An 18,350-nucleotide genomic window follows, 5' to 3' on the forward strand; every position below is an offset into this window, starting at 1 on the left:
TCTTCTCCTGTCCTAGACCTACCAACCACCTAGTTATCCAGATGAGAAACCTCACCCCCCGACTAACACCTTCCTCCTCCTCATCCCCTGCTGGTCCCCATATCCTGTGATCCTATTTCCTAAATATCTCCAAACCTATCTTCCAGGACCCCAGCTCGGGGCATATCATGGCTGGTCTAAAATGGGAAAGCCTCTGGGTGGTCTTGTTGCCCTCATAGCACCCCCATGCTCCTTCCTTCTAATCCCTTCTCTGCTGCCTCAAAGCACCTCACCACTTAAGAATGAGATCATGCCCATCCCTGTTTAAAAACCCTTCATGGCTCCCCACTGCCCAAAGGATGACATTCAAGCCTGTAACCACCTTCTCCCCCTCTCTTCCCCTGCACATTGTGCTGCTATCACACCACAGGGGCTTTGCCATACAATCCTTCAGCCCAGAGCCCCACCCACCCCCAATCTGCACCCTTCCCCCTCTCCATCTGTCTCAAGGCCCACCCTGTGGAAGACGGAGCTCAGCTACCAGCTCCTCCAGGAAGCCTTCCAAGGGCCGCTCCCTCACCACTTCCCCTCCCGTGAAATCTGGCCTCATGCCCAGTGAGCTCCCACATACCCCTTTTGTATAAATCTCTCATGGGACTCACCAAGTTTTACCGAAATCACCCCCTACCTTATGTTGCCCCATTGAGCTGTTTAAGGGCAGTATCCCTGTCTTATTAATGTTCTGTTTCCTATCCCTAGTTCAGTACCTGGGATGGAACCTAGGGGATATTCTGTGAACATGCCCTGGTTTAAAGTGAAAATAGCTTTGAATCATCCACCTGTATGTATGCGAGTTCCTAAGCCTATGTCTCTGGGCTGCCATGAGAACAAAGGGAGAAAACACTGGTGAAGTTCTCAGTGTGTGCTCATGGCTGTTTGCTGATCTCATGATCACTATTACCATAATCCAGGTGGTGTACTTGAACAAGCGCCAGACTAGGCATTAGGAGACGTAGATTCTAGTCCCAGACCCAACATTAACGATGACGGTGACCTTGGGCAAGTCAATTATCCTTTCTGAATGAGTCCTTAAGAAACATTATTTTCCTTCCTTACTTCACTTCCATTATTGAATGATTCCCACTATTATCCCCACCTCTCTCTTTCTTCAGCACAGATAATTAAGAATTTACAGATAATTAGTAGCATACCTTGACCTCTGAACACTATATTTATGAATATCCCAAACACACAAGCAATCACTTTGAGACCCATCACAGGGAAGACCTCTTCCCTGCATCGCCACTCACTGAGCCCCCACCCCTGCCCCCTGCGTATCCCCAACACATTTTTACATCAAAAAGTAGGGGAAAAAAAGGATAATCCTTTAAATGCCTTTAATATTATGGTATTTTTTATTTTCTCATTCCTTTGTGGACTGTTAAACTTCACTGTGAACAAGTAAGTACCAGACCAGACCAACATGCGGAGACTAAGCCTTGTGGTGCATCACTACAGAGCTGTTTCTAAGGGAAAGCACAAGCAGTCTCCCCGATTACCACATCCCCCTCGCCCACCCAGCCCCAGCCCCACCTGGTGGGAAGCTGCAACTTCCACCAGCAGAGAGGAGACAGTATCTTATCAGAAACAGCATTTGCAGATCTGTACCCAAGCAACCTGCTCTTTCAGGGAATCACTACACTGTGCTAGATTATAAAGAAAATTGTTCCTATTACTCCAATGATACCATTACTCCCATCAGTTCTGAAGAAAGGAGAAGAGTCCCCACCCCCACCCCCACCACCCCTACCCACAGAAGCTACTTTGAGATCTGAAGCCATTTTCTTCCATGAAGGCAGGGGGGGGGGAGGGGGGCAAGGGAGCAGCAAGGAACTACATTACCCAGAATCCCTGCGGCGGAACCTGGGCCGGCCCCTGGCTTCCAAGCCAACTGGCAGTCTGAACTGATAAGCCAATCAGGGTATGAGACTGAGGCTGGTGTTCTCATCCGCTCCTCAGAGAAACTGAAGGTGATGGTCAAGAAGAGTAGATAACGTTGAGTTTTTCCAAGACTGTCTTTAGGAAAGAACACTGGAGCCAAAACACAGTCTGGTGGCAACAAGTTCCTTAAATCATAGCATGGTGGAGGAAGTACAGAGCCCAGATTGACAAGGCTGCCCCTTCCTCCCACCGCAGAGGGTACTATCTGTCCTTCTTCACATCTAAGGCTGGGAGAAAGAAGATCTCTGTGCTCTGAGAACTCTTGACCTGATAGGGGAGATGCAGCCTCTGTCCCTAGGGAACTCCCAGTCCGATGGAGGAGGCACTCCCTGCTGCTAGGGAACTCCCACTCGTGAGGGAAACACAGCCTCTGCCTCTGCCGCCTGGAGGCTCCCAGTCTGATGGGTGAGACAGTGCTTGCAAGTGATGGGGGAACTCAAAGTTCAGCTCTGATCCCCGCCTCTGCCCCAGCTCTCAGCACTTCCTCCAAGGTGTCCTTCCGTAGCCAGCTGGAGCTGGCCATGCAGCTGTGATGGACACAGGTGGCTTGGCACTTGTCCTTGTCCTTGCTCCACTGAGCCTGAGGTTGGGCTGGCTCTGGAGATGAATGGAGGGCTCTCATGCCAGGGAGATGAGCTATGGGTAAGCAGACAGACCCAAATGTAGCAGAACTTTGCAGCCTGAGCAGGTCGCCCACCAGGGGCAAACGTCACCAGAATTCTCCTGGGCAGAAATTTTTATTCTTAACCCTCCTCATCCCCCAATACTGTTCTCTATTTCCTCTTCTCTTTTCAAAAACTAGCCTCACTCTCCTCACTTAGGAAGCTGTCAGGATAGCTCTTTCATCTCTGCCTCTCATTATGCATGCAGCTGCATAGGGCTGCCACAGACACAGCCTGTCCCCATGAGACATCCCTTCCTCTCATGGGAACTTCTTGGTCCTCTTGGTCCTTTCAGAAGTCTCTGGACTCCCTCAGAGTAGGGCCTGAGTGTCCCCCTCTCAGACTGTCCCTCTCCCATCTAGCCAGGTGTTCTCCAATTCCAGGATTTCTATCCTCACCCCCCACAAGGGGGAGCTATAATCTCCAGGGGACTTGGAATAGAAACCCTAATATTTGAACCCTATGGTTGTCACTTGAAAGCTGTAACTTTTGCTAAGACACTTCACTTCTCTGAGCCTCAGTTTCCTGGAAAATGGGCAGAATAAGAATATTCCCCTAACTCAGATGGTGGTGGAATTGCTTGTAACACAGAGCCCGGCGTTAGCTACCATTATTGGTTAGTTGAGGATTCCGTGGGTGCAGCGAACATCCAGAAACCTCATTCCTAATGTATAAAAGCAGATAAAGGTAAAGCTAACCAGTTTACAGCCAGAATGGGGTTGCTGGAAGCCCCTCCTTCACAGCCTTCCCCACTTCCCTCCCCATTAAAGACCCCAGAGTCACGAATAAACTTGGTTACAGGTTAGAACATCCCCAAACAACATAGCCCAGCTCCAAAGCTCTGTTCAGCACCCATGATTTGCCAGCTTGGATCCAGGTAAGGTCTTCACCCACAAAATGGGATTTATAAAAACCTCCTTTAGAGATTGGCTGGGAAGATGTAAATAGCCTGCTGGAAAATGTGAGAAATTGTTAGTATGGGTTATGCTTCAATATTCCTCTCTCTCCAGGTTCTTGGTGATTTTTTTTTAGTTTTTCCTTTTTTAAATTTAACTTATTTTTTAAAAAGATTTTATTTACTCATTTGAGAGAGAGAGAGCATGAGCAGGTGGAGAGAGAAGCAGACTCTCCACCTGAGCAGGGAGCCTGATGTGGGACTTGATCCCAGGATTCCAGAATCATGGGCTGAGCTGAAGGCAGATGCTTAGCTACCACCCAGGTGCCCCTATTGTGGGTTTTTCCTTGCACTCTACATAGTAGGCTGAGTATGTTTTTAATATCTCCAAGGATGACCTGGAAAGAAGCTGCTGAGGAAAGATGGAAGACATTGTGGAGACACTCAGATTGAGTACAAAGGAGTGATCTTTCCCATTTCTTTTCCATCTAGGGAAAGGATTTTTCTTTGGGCAAGTATTGGACAGGATGGGGTTAAGATGGCAAGAATCTGAGAATACTCAGGTTGCTGAGAGCCAAGGCCACCTCTCACCCCACAGAGAGGAAGGGACAAAGAAAGAAGTCCTGTAGGCACTGAGGACTCCACATCTGTGAAGCCACTTCCATTCACTCCAGTTAACAACCAGGTAGGGGATCCCTGAAGATCCGGTGGCTCTTCCAGGCAGATCTTTATAAACAGCCTGTTTTTGACTCACTACATGTATCATTAGAAATGCATTCAGCTCCAATTAACAGGCAACCCAACCATACAGCTTAAATTAAAAGGAGGTTTTCTTCCTTAAATAGCCAGTAACCAGGGACAGGTGTTGCTGGTATTGATTTAGCTACTTGGTCTTACCATCAGAGACTCCTTTCACACCCCCGTTCCCAACAAGCTGGCTCTCATCCCCACGTTCAGTCTAATGGACACAAGATGGCTTCTGTGGCTCCAGGCATTACAATCCTATTCAAGAAAGGAGGGAAGGGAAGGGGCGGTGGAGGATGGAACCAACTGGTGTCAGGGAAAATGTTATAGGGACTTGACACATTCAGGAGGTTGGGTCCATCTACCCAAGAGAAGCAGGCAGCACTGTGTAAGTGTATCAGCCTTTTTTTTTTTTTTCAAGATTTTTTATTTATTTATTAAATACACACACACAGAGAAAAACAGACAGAGGGAGAAGCAGGCTCCAGGCTCCATGCAGGGAGCCTGACGTGGGACTCCATCCCAGGTCTCCAGGATCACGCCCTGGGCTGAAGGCGGCGCTAAACAGCAGAGCCACCGGGGCTGCCCTGTATCAGCCTTTTAGGCCAGCAGCCTCACTCTTATTGCAGCTTGCTGCTCACCTAGCGCCAGTTTCCAAAGGGTCAGCTGTGCAGGTATGTGCTTCTCAAGTGTAGAATCATTTTCCCTCACCAGATGGAAGGGGTGGAGGGCAGCAGGAAGGACACTGTTGCTGAAGTGTCCTCTACCTCCTGGCGGCATTCAGGCTTCTCTCAAACACTGGACATGGGATCTCTGGGAACAGAACTGGGCCTGTAGGAAGTTGTCAGCTTTGTGACTGTGCTGATTACTTACCTCACCTTCCTCCCCCTGCTCCCTCCACAACAAACCGACTGGAGGTACACAGTGTGCTAAGCAAAGCAATTAACCTTATTAGAGATGCAAGAGCATAAAGACCCCCTCCCTGCCAGCTGTCTCCTCCACAAGGATCTAGTGCACAAGTTTAAAATGGCAGCGCTGGCTTCATTAATTAATGCTTCATATTGATTCACTGCCTTTTATCACAAGGACAGGAGGTGACTGGGTGCTGAAATGAGCACTGTGCTGGGAGTCCTGTCCTGGTCCTATCATTGAACTCACTGTGTGGACTTGGGCCCTAGTCAGTCCCCTCTTCTATGAAATGGAAATGATAATCATATGCATCATGAGAAGTATTAAACTATTTAAAACCCATGTCGAGAACTTACTTTAAAATTGTTTATACTAGAGGTCTTGGGTGGCTCAGTAGGTTAAGCATCCAACTATTAACTTCAGCTCAGGTCATGATCTCAGGGTTGTAAGATGGAGCCTCACATTGGGCTTTGTGCTCAATGGGGAATCTGCTTCTCCCTCTCCCACTGCCCCTCCCCCAGCTTGCACACACACACTCTCTCTCTCTCTCTCAAATAAATAAAATTGTTTATCCAAGAAATTTCTGTAAAGATTGAAAGGGAAAATAGGGAAATGTAATGGGCTGAATTGTCATCCCCCCAAAAAAATCTTTTGTTGAAATCCTAACCCCCAGTGTTTGATACTGTTACTGTGTATTTGGAGACAGGATGTTATACAAAGTCATGTAGTTAAAATGAGGTCATCCAGGTGGACCCTAATTCAGTCTGACTGGTGACCTTATGAGGAGAGGAGGTCAGGAACAGACACGCAGATAGAAGGCCAGGTGAAGACATAATGAGAAGACGACAGGCCAAGGAGAGAAGCCTCAAAGGAACCAACCCTGCTCACATCTTGATCTTAGACATCTAGCTTTCAGAATTGTGAGAAAATACATTTCTGTTGATTAAACCACTCAGTCTTTGCTACTTTACAAATGAATGCAGTGAATATTATCTGTTTTTAAAATCCTAAGGTACCTTCAGAAGGCCAAATGCCCTTTACTCACAAGCACGACACAGGGTATCTTAGCAGGGGATCTCATGGTGCCGTGCCCTGATCAGGGTCACGCTGGCTATGTGGTGGGAATCTACACTGAATGGGAATGGTGCCCCTTCAGGCACTCCCTGAAATCTGACTGAGAGCATTTGTGTGGCTCCGACTAGCCGTGCTGACACCACATGAGTGCTCAACAGCAACCAGCCCATCCTGATCACCGAGGCGGAGATGAGCTCATAACTCATCGATAATACATTGGAAATGACAAAGCTCGTGATTAATTTGCTTATTTAAAATATCAAACAAGCTGCTTCAGCCATAGGACTGAGGTACTATCCTTCTACTAATCCATTCATCCATTCACGTCACTCGTTCCGTGTATGACTTTGTGAGCTACAGTGTGCCGGGTACTATTTTAGACTTTGGGACCAAAGCAGAAGACGGTCAACTTCCCCAGCTTTATGGAACTTACATTCTCCTGCAGGGAAAGGCTTTGAGCAATAAACCCAATACCCAATACACATACCTGAAAAACAAAACTGGATAAGGGAATAGCACATGTAGGGGATGTTATTTTACTCATCAGAGAAGAACAGAAGAACTCGCTGCTTGCCATTTGAGATAGACTTGAATGGAGCAAGGGAGAAAACCATGCAGATTTGTAGGGAAGAGATTTCCAAGCAGGGAGAACAGTGAGTGCAAAGGCCCTGTGGTGGGAATGGACTTGGGATGCTCAAGGAACAGTGAGGAGACCATGTGTCTGAAACAGAAGGAGGGGAGGGGGAGGGGAGACTGATAGGAGATGAGGTCAGGGAGGTAGTCAGGGAAAGCCAGCTAATGCAAACACGATAAAGACTCAGGATTTTATCTGGGGTGTAAAATGAAGCCCCTGGAAGACTTTGCACAGATGAATGACATGCTTTAAAATAATGTCTCTGGCTGCTGTGTGGACAATGGAAGCAGGAATGGAAGTAGGAGACCAGTTAGGAGGCTCTTACCCAAAAAAAGAGACAATGGTAGATCAAACAAGGATAGCGGTAGATAGTGGGATGGGGACACATTGAATCAGATTTTGGAAGTAGAGATGGCAAGATTCATTGATGGCGTGGATATGGGATGTGAGGAAGGGGAATTAAGATTATGCTAATGCTTTTGCCTGAGCCCTGGGTGAATGGAAGGGTGCCTGCCCACTCTGACATGCTTTCTGAGGGGCACTTTGTAGCTACTTAGTCTTCCAAGCACACATAACCCACAGTGCTTCCTATCTGGCCACAGTCTAGGAGTGGTGGTGCATAAGATGTTCTCCATCTCCAGTAACTAAACAAAACCCACTGCCTTCCATGTGGCCCCCAGAGAGATGGCCCTTATGCTCTGGTGAACTGAGGGCTGGAAGACTCTTGGATTGAGAGCTGAAGGGAACTTAGGCACAAATATAGACCACACAAACCAGAATCACCTGAGATGCCTGGTGCAGATGGAAGGCCCAAACTCATCCTATCCCTCCTGAATTAAAACATCTGACTGGGGTCCGGAAACTTCCCCACCACCAAGTTCTCTGAGTGAACCCCATCCTCTGCAAAGTCTGAACCACCACTTACCTTCTTCAGCCTGCAGGTGAGAAGATAGGTCCCACCCCCAGCTGCCACACCCAGGCCACATCTTTTCCATGCTGCCAAGCTACCAGCCACGTGGCCATAGTCCACAATGGTACAATTGACATCACTCCTCAGGGATTCTCCAGTGCTCTGTCATCCCTCAAAAATAGGCCTCACAAGGGGGCCTAGAGAGAACATGTGGAGTTCCATCCCCATTGCTAGGAGAAGAGTGTCCTACAGTGTCCTTCCCAGGTATAGAGAACAGGACAGCTGGACTGATGGGAGAAGCCATGGTGGAACTACTGTGAAAGTGTAGGTATTAAGCAAGACACAGAAGTGCACATGGAGGAGCACCTGAGTGGCTCAGTCAGTTAAGCATCTGACTCTTGGTTTCAGCTTAGTTCATGATCTTGGGGTCCTGGGATCAAGCCCTGCATCAGGCTCCCTGCTCAACAGGGAGTCTGCTTCTCCCTCTGCCTCTGCCCCTCCTCCTGCTCATGTGTGTCCACATTTTCTCTCTCAAATAAATAAATCTTTTTTAAAAAAAAAAAGTGCATATGGAGATGGGGTCCCCACACTCCTGACACTGTCCTTGCATCTAGAAGGGACTAGAAGATAGTGTTGTCATCATTTCCTTCCATGAAGCCACTTGCAGCACACTCAGCATCAGCCCCAAGGAAAAAGGGCTGGGGCCAGGGCTCCAACTACACCATCTCATTGATCTAGGACTGTTTCCGGATCTACAAAATATATCCTGAATCCTTTCATGGGAATGGCTAGCCGAGTTGCTCACAAAGCCTTAAGTCAAACATGGCAGCCAGAGCAAGAGGCAGCACATGGCAGTCCCAGCAGCTTTACACTTGGCTGACTCCCTGTCCCTAAAGCCCTCAGCCTCCAAGGAGTAGGGATGCCCCCTGGGTGGGGGCCAGCGGTGCAATGAACTAGCCAACCCACCCAATGTGCTAATGTACAAGAATGGGAGTGAAATCAGCCAGTTATCCCTGGCTCTTTGGTTCTCCATAAAACCACGTAAGTTTAATTATATTAATAGATGAAACGTTGATTCTCTACTTCTGACCTTGGGATCACCAGTTGCCTGCCTGGGTTCTTCTCCCCAGCCCAGCAAAGGAGGTCTCTGCAGCCATGGAGCACGTTTGCAGCCTCGTTAGTGGATGTGGAGTGGACTCTCTAGCTGGAAAGCATGGGTGTCACATTCTGCCTGAGAAGGGGTGAGCCCCCCATGGCCAGTCAGTTCCTTGTCTTTAATTTCGCTGAATATACACACATCCTTGCACAAAGATGCCCTCATATACACACTCACACACATGCCCATCCCAAACAGAAGTCCACAGAGATATACACCCAACACATGAATAAAAGTAGCTTTCATTGTGTTTATGCTATGTTGGACGATGTTCAAAGGGTCACTTCATTTAATCCTCATAAGAACCTTTTAAGATAGGTGACATTATTACTGTCATCTTGATTTTACAGATAAGAAAACCCATGGGTGGTTCCCAGCTGAAAGTGGTGGAGTCAATATTCTAGGATGTCTCTGGGGCCTATACCTTCAACCATGGCCCTTTACTGCCCACTATTAAACACATGACCCCAGGCACCCAGTGCCCCCCTCCCCACAGTGCCCCACACCTGCTTTAGGTAACTATGCGCATAGACTCACAGGTGACTGAATGCACCAGCTCTGGGTAACATGCAGTGCCAAGTCAGGGCATCGACTGTTTCTTCTAGTCCCTCCCTGGCAGGGGAATGAGAGTACCTCTGGATGCCGCTCAGGGCCATTGGTCCCCCTCCTGTCCTCAGACCCCGGAGCCCCAGCAATTGCTCATTTGCCTCATTCAAATGCAGACAAATTGCTGAGGTGGGTTAAGTCGTTGTTCAGGCTTTTCGGCGGTGATAGGCAGATCAGGAACAGAAGCATGAACTTTAAATCATTTAAGTCCATAACATTTAATAAATTTGTGGTCAAGAGATTCTTCTCTTGCTGGTGGCAGTTAAAGAAAAGGGCAGTTTCACAGCTAAACCCTAATACACCAGCTCAGAAAGAAATCACTCCTTGTTCAGACTAATCAAACTCCATTACCACTTCCTTAAGCAGGGACATGCTGTTTTGTTCGGGCACTAACACCATTAGTTCAATGTGCACTGGAAATATTAAAAGGATGAAGGGACTTCCCATGTCTAAGCAAGTTCCTGGGGTGTACATTCCTCCAGATGGAGTGGGAGCCATACAGAAAATAGTGGGCACTGTGGGGGACTGGCAGCTACAGGGGTCCTGGCCAATGCTGTTCTGTAGGGAGGATATTCGCTGCCCCCCTTCCAGGCTGCAGAGAGGACACCTGGACTCAAGGCTGGACAGGAGCAAGGGACAGGGCTATCCACTCCTCTGGAGCTGAAACATAGGCTCTGGCTTGAAATCTAACACAGCATATGCTGGGGCAAGCCATTCTTTCCAGGCCTCAGTGAGCCAATCTGTAGAATGGAGTTGATGAAAATAGTGTCTGTCACACTTGAAAGAATTAAATAGAAAATGAGCTTATTCTTAGGATTCTTTTCTAGAAAATATCTCATCTTGGAACAGGACCACTTTGTCTCTCTCTCTCTTTCTCATTCTCTCTCTCAAAAAGATCTGTAGATCTCTCAAAAAGAGAGATCCAAAGTCATTTTGTATGACTTCCAAAGCCAAGTGGTAAAGGCATGTAGCTTCCATCTTGGTGGCTGGGACTGGTTGTTCTGGGGGAAGCCAGCCATACATAATGTGGATGCTTAAGCAGGCCTGTGGAGATGCTCACAGGGAGAGGGACTGAGATATCCTACCAACAGCCAGCACCAACTTGCCAGCCATGTCAGTGAGCCACCATGGAAGTGGATCCTCAGCCCCAACCAAACCTTCAAGTGGCTGTAAATAAGAGACTTTGAGGCAAAACTACCTAGCCAAGCCACTCGTATGTTACTGACCCATGGGAAACATAAGAAATAATTTTAAAAATTATTGTTTTAGGTTTTTGGATGACCTGTTGCATAGCCATAGTGACTAGAACAGGGTCAAAATCCTTATTTTATAGATTAGGTATGTCCATGAAAAATGGCTTGCCTGAGGTTGATAGGAACACAGAGACTAGAACCCAGATTTCTGGGTCCTGAGCTAGCTTGTTCTGTGTGCTGCTTTGAATCTAGGGCCTGACCTGGCCTGGCTTCTGGAAGCTAGATTCAGTAGAGTCAGGGAAGTTTCACTCACCACCTCATCCTGCACCCAGCCTCCATTTAACACATTTCAGGCTCTCAGTCAGAGATAAGGTTATTTTAAAAGTTGTTATTAAATTGTGTCAGGGACAGTTAGTACTCACCAAACATCCATATGCTCTCCTGTATCTCCCAGCTTCCCTAGAAGTTAAGTTGGGATGTATGACTAGTTTTAGACACTGGACTATAAAGAGAAGTGATATCACTTCCAGGCTGAAATATTTAAATGTTGGTGCCTAACTCTCAGCTCTCTCTTTTCTAGTTTCAGCAACCTGGAAATCACCTATTCCAGAGACTGTATCTATAAAATGCAGCCTGGATCCCTGAGTCACTGCTTGGAAGAGAACTTCTTTGGAGAGCCAATGGACCCAGAACAGACTTTTCAGGAACCAAAAATAAACCTTTGTGTATTAAACCACTGAAATCTCTGAGACAGTTTGTTACTGCAGCATAACCTCACTTAACCTGACTAATACACCATGTGCTCCAGACCTACTAGTTGGGATGGAGTTACTAACCCACATTGGACTATGATAGTGTGAGGAATAAACTGCCATTGGGTTAAGTCACTGAGACCTCAATGTTTTGTCTACTTTTGCATCAGAACCTCCTATCTCACTAATAAATCAATGATAAATATACCTTATAACAGAATAATGAAAGAGAAAAACAAACATAAATATTTCCAGTAAGTTTCGGTGTGAATGTAAATAAGAAAAAATCAAACAAATGGTACTTAAGACCATGAAGGCACTTATGTTAATTTGAAAGAAGTCAAAAGTAGATAGTTTGAATATAAGTTCAACAATTCAATGATGTCATCAAGGAGCCAGGTTCTTTCCCTTTCTATGCCTTCTCCGCTTATTGGTTTTCATTCTTATTGTCTTATGGTCAAAAGGTGACTGCCACAGCTCCAACCATCACATCTTCACCTAATCTTTTTTCTTTTTTTAAGTAGGTTCCATGCCTAACACAGAACCTGAACTCACAACCCTGAGATCAGTACCCAAGATCAAGAGTTGGACACTTTCTTTCCGAGAGTTGGACACTTTCAGTGAGGCATGTAGGTTAAGCAGTATCTATATCCGATTGTAATATAAACACAGGGCCTGGTCAGGATCCTAACCACTTTTTAATTGGGAAGGGAGGGAATGAAAAAAGAGAGCTTATCCTTGAGTGACTCTATATCATCAGAGAAGAAAGTCTTTCCCAGAAGCTCCCATAAAACTTCCTTTTGTATCTCATTGACCAGAACCCTCTCACTAGGCTCAATGTCACATGGGAAAATCAGATTTTTTTAGTAATAAAGGAGGGTAACAGCTATTGGTTTAGGGATCAATAGCCTTTGCTCCGTGTATAAATAATGAAGTCACATTGCCTAACACCACAGCATTAAAATGAAAAAAAAAAAAATGAGGTTAAGACAATGGTTAGAACACAATTCCCCTCTCTGGCATATCCATATTGTTGCTTTTCCTCAAGTCCCTTTCTTCCAGGTAACTGAGGCTCAGAGAAAAGAAGGTCTTGTTCATAACCAGACTGGATCTGCAAGATAGGTTCCCTGACCCTTGGACCAAGATTGGGTCTATGCAGCATTTTTCATTGTGGGTTCCAGGAAATACTTTTCACAAGATGCTTGACAAATCAAAAAATGTCCAATTCCAATAATCAAATAAGTTAGAGAAATACTACCTATTTGACCCTATCTTAATTTGTTATACCCATTAGCATATTAAAGTCTCTGAGAAGTCCTGCAGCAAAGAACACATCTTATAATATTTAACCTAGCAGTTGCCAAAATATATTTGAGCATGGAATTGTCACCTCATGGCACCGATTAATGTCTCACGGGACTAGCATTCTGAAGAACAGCTTTTGGAAATGCTGCCTTAAACAGGACAGCTCCCAGTTATCTCACCCCATAATACAACCACTGTGCTGAACACATCCATCTGTGGAGACAGGGCTAATTAGTCCAGCATATGCTGCTCTGCCTCTGCTGCATTCTGGTGCACATTCCACTCAGGTGGTACATTTTTTTTTCCTTGGTTAATGAAGAGGTTTATTTTTGTGTGCTCATTTAGGAATTGTAATCACTTTCAAGAAAAAACGAGAGCGTGTCATTGGAAAGAATGAGCATGAAGCTGGGTGGTAATGGAGAAACCCACAGATGTATCTCTGACTTGGGGAACACTGGCAATAGCAGTCCACACAGCTCTACCATGCCACCAGGTATAGGGTACCTCTGGCGACATCATCCAATGGATTCTATAAGCAGATGGCCTCGGTTACCTCCTTGTATGTGGCTAAGGTAAGATCTTTGCCAGCCACTGCATATCCACCTTGGGTGATTCCCTTCTCCTCTTGGGTCTGGATTTCCTGTTGTCTACTAATAAGGACATTGAGATGTGGAAAGCTAAAGAAGCCTGAGCTCAGGATCCAGGTCTGGGATTCTGGCCTCTTTTCCCTCCACAGGGCTGCTCCTTCAGGGCCAGTAAGAGACATGAACCACCTGATATTCCATGATCACCTACTTACCTTGTTTAACTTTCTGTTAAAATGATCATGCAGAAAAGTACATGCATCAGTAGTGTACATCTCAATTTTTGCAAACTGAACACGTCATTGTAACCATGATTCAGATCGACATACCCTACCAGCACCTCAGAAGCCCCCTTGTGCTGCCTTCTAGTTACTATGTTCCCAACGGGAACCACTACTCTTGTTTTGTCTGTTACTGAACTTTACAAAAATGGAATCCAACAGGATACACATATTCTCTCACGTCTGACTTCTTTCATTTTAGGGTATGTTCATCAGGTCCTGCCACATTGTTGAGTGTCATGGTAGGTCATTAATTCTCACTGCTGTGTAGTATTCTACTATATGAATATACCACACTTGATTTATCCATTCTACTCTTGATAGACATGTTTTGTTTGTGTAGTTTCCAGTTTGGGTCTATTAAAAAATAGTGCTTTAGAACAATCCAGAATATGTCTTTCAGAAGAGCGTATGGATGCATTTCTGTTGGATATTGTAATACCCAGGAGTGGAAATAGCTAATCATTTGGTATGCATTGGTAGATATTTCTAAATGGTTGTCCAAAGTGACTTTACCATTTTATTCTCACACTAGCCATCTTTGAGAGTTCAGTTGCTCCATATCTTCCTCAGCTGACCCAGGATTTTCCATCCCTTCACTTTGATTATTCTTGTAGGTATGTAGTGACACTACATTGTGGTTTTAATATGCGTTTCCCTACAGACCGATGAGTTTGAGCACCTTTTCTGGCTTCTTAGCCATTCAGCTATCCTTTTTTGAGAAGTGTTCAAGGCTTTTATCCATTTTTCTCTTGAAGTGTCCTTTTCTTATTGATAGATTGAGATATAAACACAGGGCCTGGCAGCATGGTCACCCCCCTGCCCTGGATTCACCATAGTCTAACTGGCTAACAAAAACAAGGTGGTGTGGAAACTAAGCCCAATGTAGGCAGAGAATGCTCCCTTTAGGCAAGGAGTTTCCAGTAGGGACTAAAGTCCACTCCTTAGCTCCCAGTATTCCCTCTTCTTCTCAAGGTCAGACTAAGAGATGTACCACATTCATCCAGGAAACAACTGCCAGGTCCATGCTATGTCTGGAGCACAGTGTTTGGGGCTGGAGATTCTGCAATGGACAAAACAAGATAGACCGACCACAGGGATCTGGGATGCTTAATTGAGCATGAGAAGGGTCCTCAGCCTTTCTCCTCCAGAGCTGGATTAATCTCCTCCACCCAAGATCCTAGGAGTAATGAATAACACTGCCGGCTAACAACAATGATAGTAATAAGCTGTTTCTGATTCAGGGGGTCTGGTCTGGGAGGGGCCTGAGAATTTTCATTTCTAGCAAACTCCCAGATGATGCTAATGCTGCAACCTCTTAAGCCATTACCTGGGAAGAAGGCAATGGGCTAAGTACTATTATTATCTCTGTTGCTCAGTGAGGACAGTGAGGCATGAGTAGGTTAAGCAGTATCTATGCCTATGGCCACACAGCTTATAAGTGGGTGGAACTGGTATTGGAACTGAAACCTTGTGACTCTGGAGTTTGCTCTCTTGACGATTAACTACACCTCACTATGCCCCAAGTAGCTTGCTTTTAAAGGCTCCATAAAAAGTCCGGTTTAACTGCCAAGATAAGAGCCAGGTGTAGCATGCAGCCTTGGATTCCCATTAAATAAATCTGTCCTTCCTGGTGGGTTCTTGGATGGGCTGCATATCTGCTCTCATCCTGCAGAAAGGTGCCAGCGACTGTGAGGGGCGGATAAGCATGGAGAATGGAGACACATATTTGGGATTTGCAGCTTAAAGATCTGTACTTGAATCCCAACCTTAGGCATAATGACCCTTGTAACCTTGGGTGGGTCCGTAAAGTATCTGAGCTTCAGTTTGTTAATTATTGTTAAAACATAAAGAGAAATATAAAATTATTTAAAACCTCTAATTGACTAGAGCTGCTTTGTTTTAGCAGCTGGGAGAGCATAATTCCCCTGCAGGCAAATGGCTCTTTGTTGAGGAGATTGTCCTGATTGGGACTGAAGGGAGAGGCCTACAAGCAGGGGCAGCACACACTCTCAAGTCCGAGATTCTTTGTGGAGTGGGGAGAGGCACAGCTGGGAACAGGAGACATGGGCGAGGGGCAGGGGCTCCAGGAGAGGCAAAGAAAAGCCATTCCAAAAACTGCTGGGAATTTGGGGCTTTCCATGGGGAGGGTGGACAGTAAGACCCAGCAGAGGGATGTTAAGAAAATGGATGTCTAAAATCTAATTGTAAGTAATTTGCTTTTCAGTGGCACAATGTCATCACCACCACTCTTCCTTCCAGTTCTCTCCAAATTCTACTACTTAGGTGGTTGTGTGTTTCTGGTATTTAGCAGAGTAGCAGAGGAATGGGATTAGGTGTAAAGACAATTTCCTCATCTCAGGAATTCAGACAGACCCCCATGTGGATGATCTGCCACTATGATGGGAAAGCACACTACTGCTTTTAAAACCTGTTTTTAAAATCACTGATGTCTCAGACTGCAGAACCCCTGAGAACAAGGTCCAAGCCTAAGAGCCCTCCTTGCTTAGGTCCAATCTGAGAGATTGTGCGGAGGAGGGTGGTGGACAGACTAGGTGACCTCCAGCCTTTTCCTGCCCTGGGTTCTTAACCCAGGACTTGGGCTGGAAAGCTGAGTGTGCTAAGGGGAGGACTGAGAATGGCAGCAGGGGGTGGGATGGGGGTGGGATATCCTACATAATTTGGTCTGCTGAGATCAGAAGGTAGATCAAGGAAAGCTTTTCTCCATAGCTGTAGTCCAGCTAAGAAATAAAGAACCCAGCTAATAAACGAAGAAAGATTAATTACATTAGGATTGCACCATTTTGCCATCCCTATGAACTAATGGACCCAGGCATTGCTCAGTAGGCCACTAATATCACAAAAACAGGGGCATGTGGGTGGCCCTGTTGGTTGAGCATCCGAGTCTTGATTTTGGCTCAGGTCATGATCTTAGAGTCATGGGATCCAGCCCAATATTGGGCTTGGCACTCAGTACAGAGTCTGCTTGAGATTTTCTTTCTGTCTCTCCCTCTGCCCTTCCCCCTGCTCCTGTGCTTTCTCTATCTCTCTAAGATAAATAAATAATATCTTTAGGGAAAAAAATCACTAAAGCAAAGACAGACTTTTGTGCCTCCTAATGGATTAATACACATTATATCACTCGTGAGGTAGATTTGAAAGAAAGGCAGGGAGGGAGAGAAGGAGGGAGAACTAGAGAGAGGGAGGAAAGAAAAAAGAAGAAAGAAAGAAAGAAAGAGAAAGAAAGAAAGAAGAAAGAAAGAAAGAAAGAAAGAAAGAAAGAAAGAAAGAAAGAAAGAAAGAAAGAAAGAAAGAAAAAGAGAGAAGGGAAGGAGGGAGGGAAGGAGGAAGAGAAAGAGAAACTTCAAGCCTGTAGAGCTAGATTTCAATTGGTAGGAATTACAGAGGACAAAGGAACATAGTAAAGGATACCATTGGGATGCAAGCAACAAAAGCTGGACAGTGGAAATCTCTATAAAACAGAAACTCAAGGGGTACCTGGTGGCTCAGTCAGTTAAGCATCAGACTCTTGGTCTCAATTCAAGTCTTGATCTCAGGGTCATGGGTTTAGGTCCTGTGTTGGGCTCTGTGCTAAGTATAGAACCTACTTAAAAACAACAACAAGAAACAAACAAACAAACAAAACAAAAAACCCTCCAGAAACTCAAGTCATCAGTATGTTGGAAGAAAAATCAAAAAGGATGTGGAGAGGGATCCCTGGGTGGCTCAGCAGTTTAGTGCCTACCTTTGGCCCAGGGCGCGATCCTGGAGTCCCAGGATCGAGTCCCACGTCGGGCTTCCGGCATGGAGCCTGCTTCTCCTTCCTCCTGTGTCTCTGCCTCTCTCTCTCTCTGTGTGCCTATAATAAATAAATAAATAAATAAATAAATAAATAAATAAATAAATAAATAAATAAACCTTTAAAAAAAAAAAGGATGTGGAGACTTATAGATTATAGAAGATATACCACCTTCTCTCACTGCACTAGAGACTGTCTTCCATGCTCTGAACCTGCGTGGCCTGGTCAGGGGAGAGAAGGGTAGGGCTGAGCTAGCCTGACAGAGGGGGCTGGGGCTGGGGCTGGGGCTGGGGAGGCCTCTTCCTTCTGGGAGAGGGGAGATAGTTCTCTGGGAAGGAGTGGGGGAAATGGCCTCAGGCCTTGAAGGAGGAGGCACCTCAGGAGGAGGACAGGAGACTGAGAGAGGCATCACCATGTGGAGCCACCTTCTACTGAAGATGTAATTTACAAAAAGCTTTTGTCCTGTTGAGAGAAAGCACAGCTACTATGTTTAAAAGAGGAACAATGTCTTTTCTTCCCACTCTCATAGCTCTGACCCTCTGGGGAAAGACTTGTATCAGTGGGAACACAGCCAGGTTCTGCCATTGGGTCCCATAGGCCCTGGGTCTGCCTAGGTCCCACTTGGGTACTCAAGAACATGGCTGGGCCCCTGCCAAGCCCTGCCTTCATGTCAATGGTGCTACAGAGTGCAGTGGTGAGGGACCTGGAGAGCAGAAGAGTGATCAGGACAGGGACATGGACTCCTCCCCGTGTGTTGCCCAGCAGAGTCAGGATCAAAGAGGCATGGAGGTCCCTATGACTGAACAAATGGAATCACCACTGGCTAATGGCAGCCACAGAAGGACCTATGAGGGAGAGAAAAGGAG

At 46.0% G+C, this 18,350-nt stretch overlaps 1 long non-coding RNA gene across 4 annotated transcripts; it reads left to right on the forward strand.

Moving 5' to 3' along the window:
• The first annotated feature begins 1,914 nt into the window (after positions 1 to 1,914).
• On the forward strand, positions 1,915 to 11,592 carry LOC111098253. Of its 4 annotated transcripts, XR_005367668.1 has the most exons (5): positions 1,915 to 2,622; positions 3,444 to 3,519; positions 4,030 to 4,222; positions 8,939 to 9,049; positions 11,344 to 11,592. It is a non-coding gene; the product is annotated as an uncharacterized LOC111098253 (long non-coding RNA). The 4 variants fall into 4 exon arrangements; XR_005367669.1 differs by lacking the exon at positions 3,444 to 3,519 and having other exon boundaries at positions 1,917 to 2,622; XR_005367667.1 differs by lacking the exon at positions 4,030 to 4,222 and having other exon boundaries at positions 1,921 to 2,622; positions 11,344 to 11,588.
• Positions 11,593 to 18,350: the final 6,758 nt, after the last annotated feature.

This window comes from Canis lupus, chromosome 12 (genome assembly GCF_011100685.1).
Source record: "Canis lupus familiaris isolate Mischka breed German Shepherd chromosome 12, alternate assembly UU_Cfam_GSD_1.0, whole genome shotgun sequence".
Classification (NCBI taxonomy): domain Eukaryota; kingdom Metazoa; phylum Chordata; class Mammalia; order Carnivora; family Canidae; genus Canis; species Canis lupus.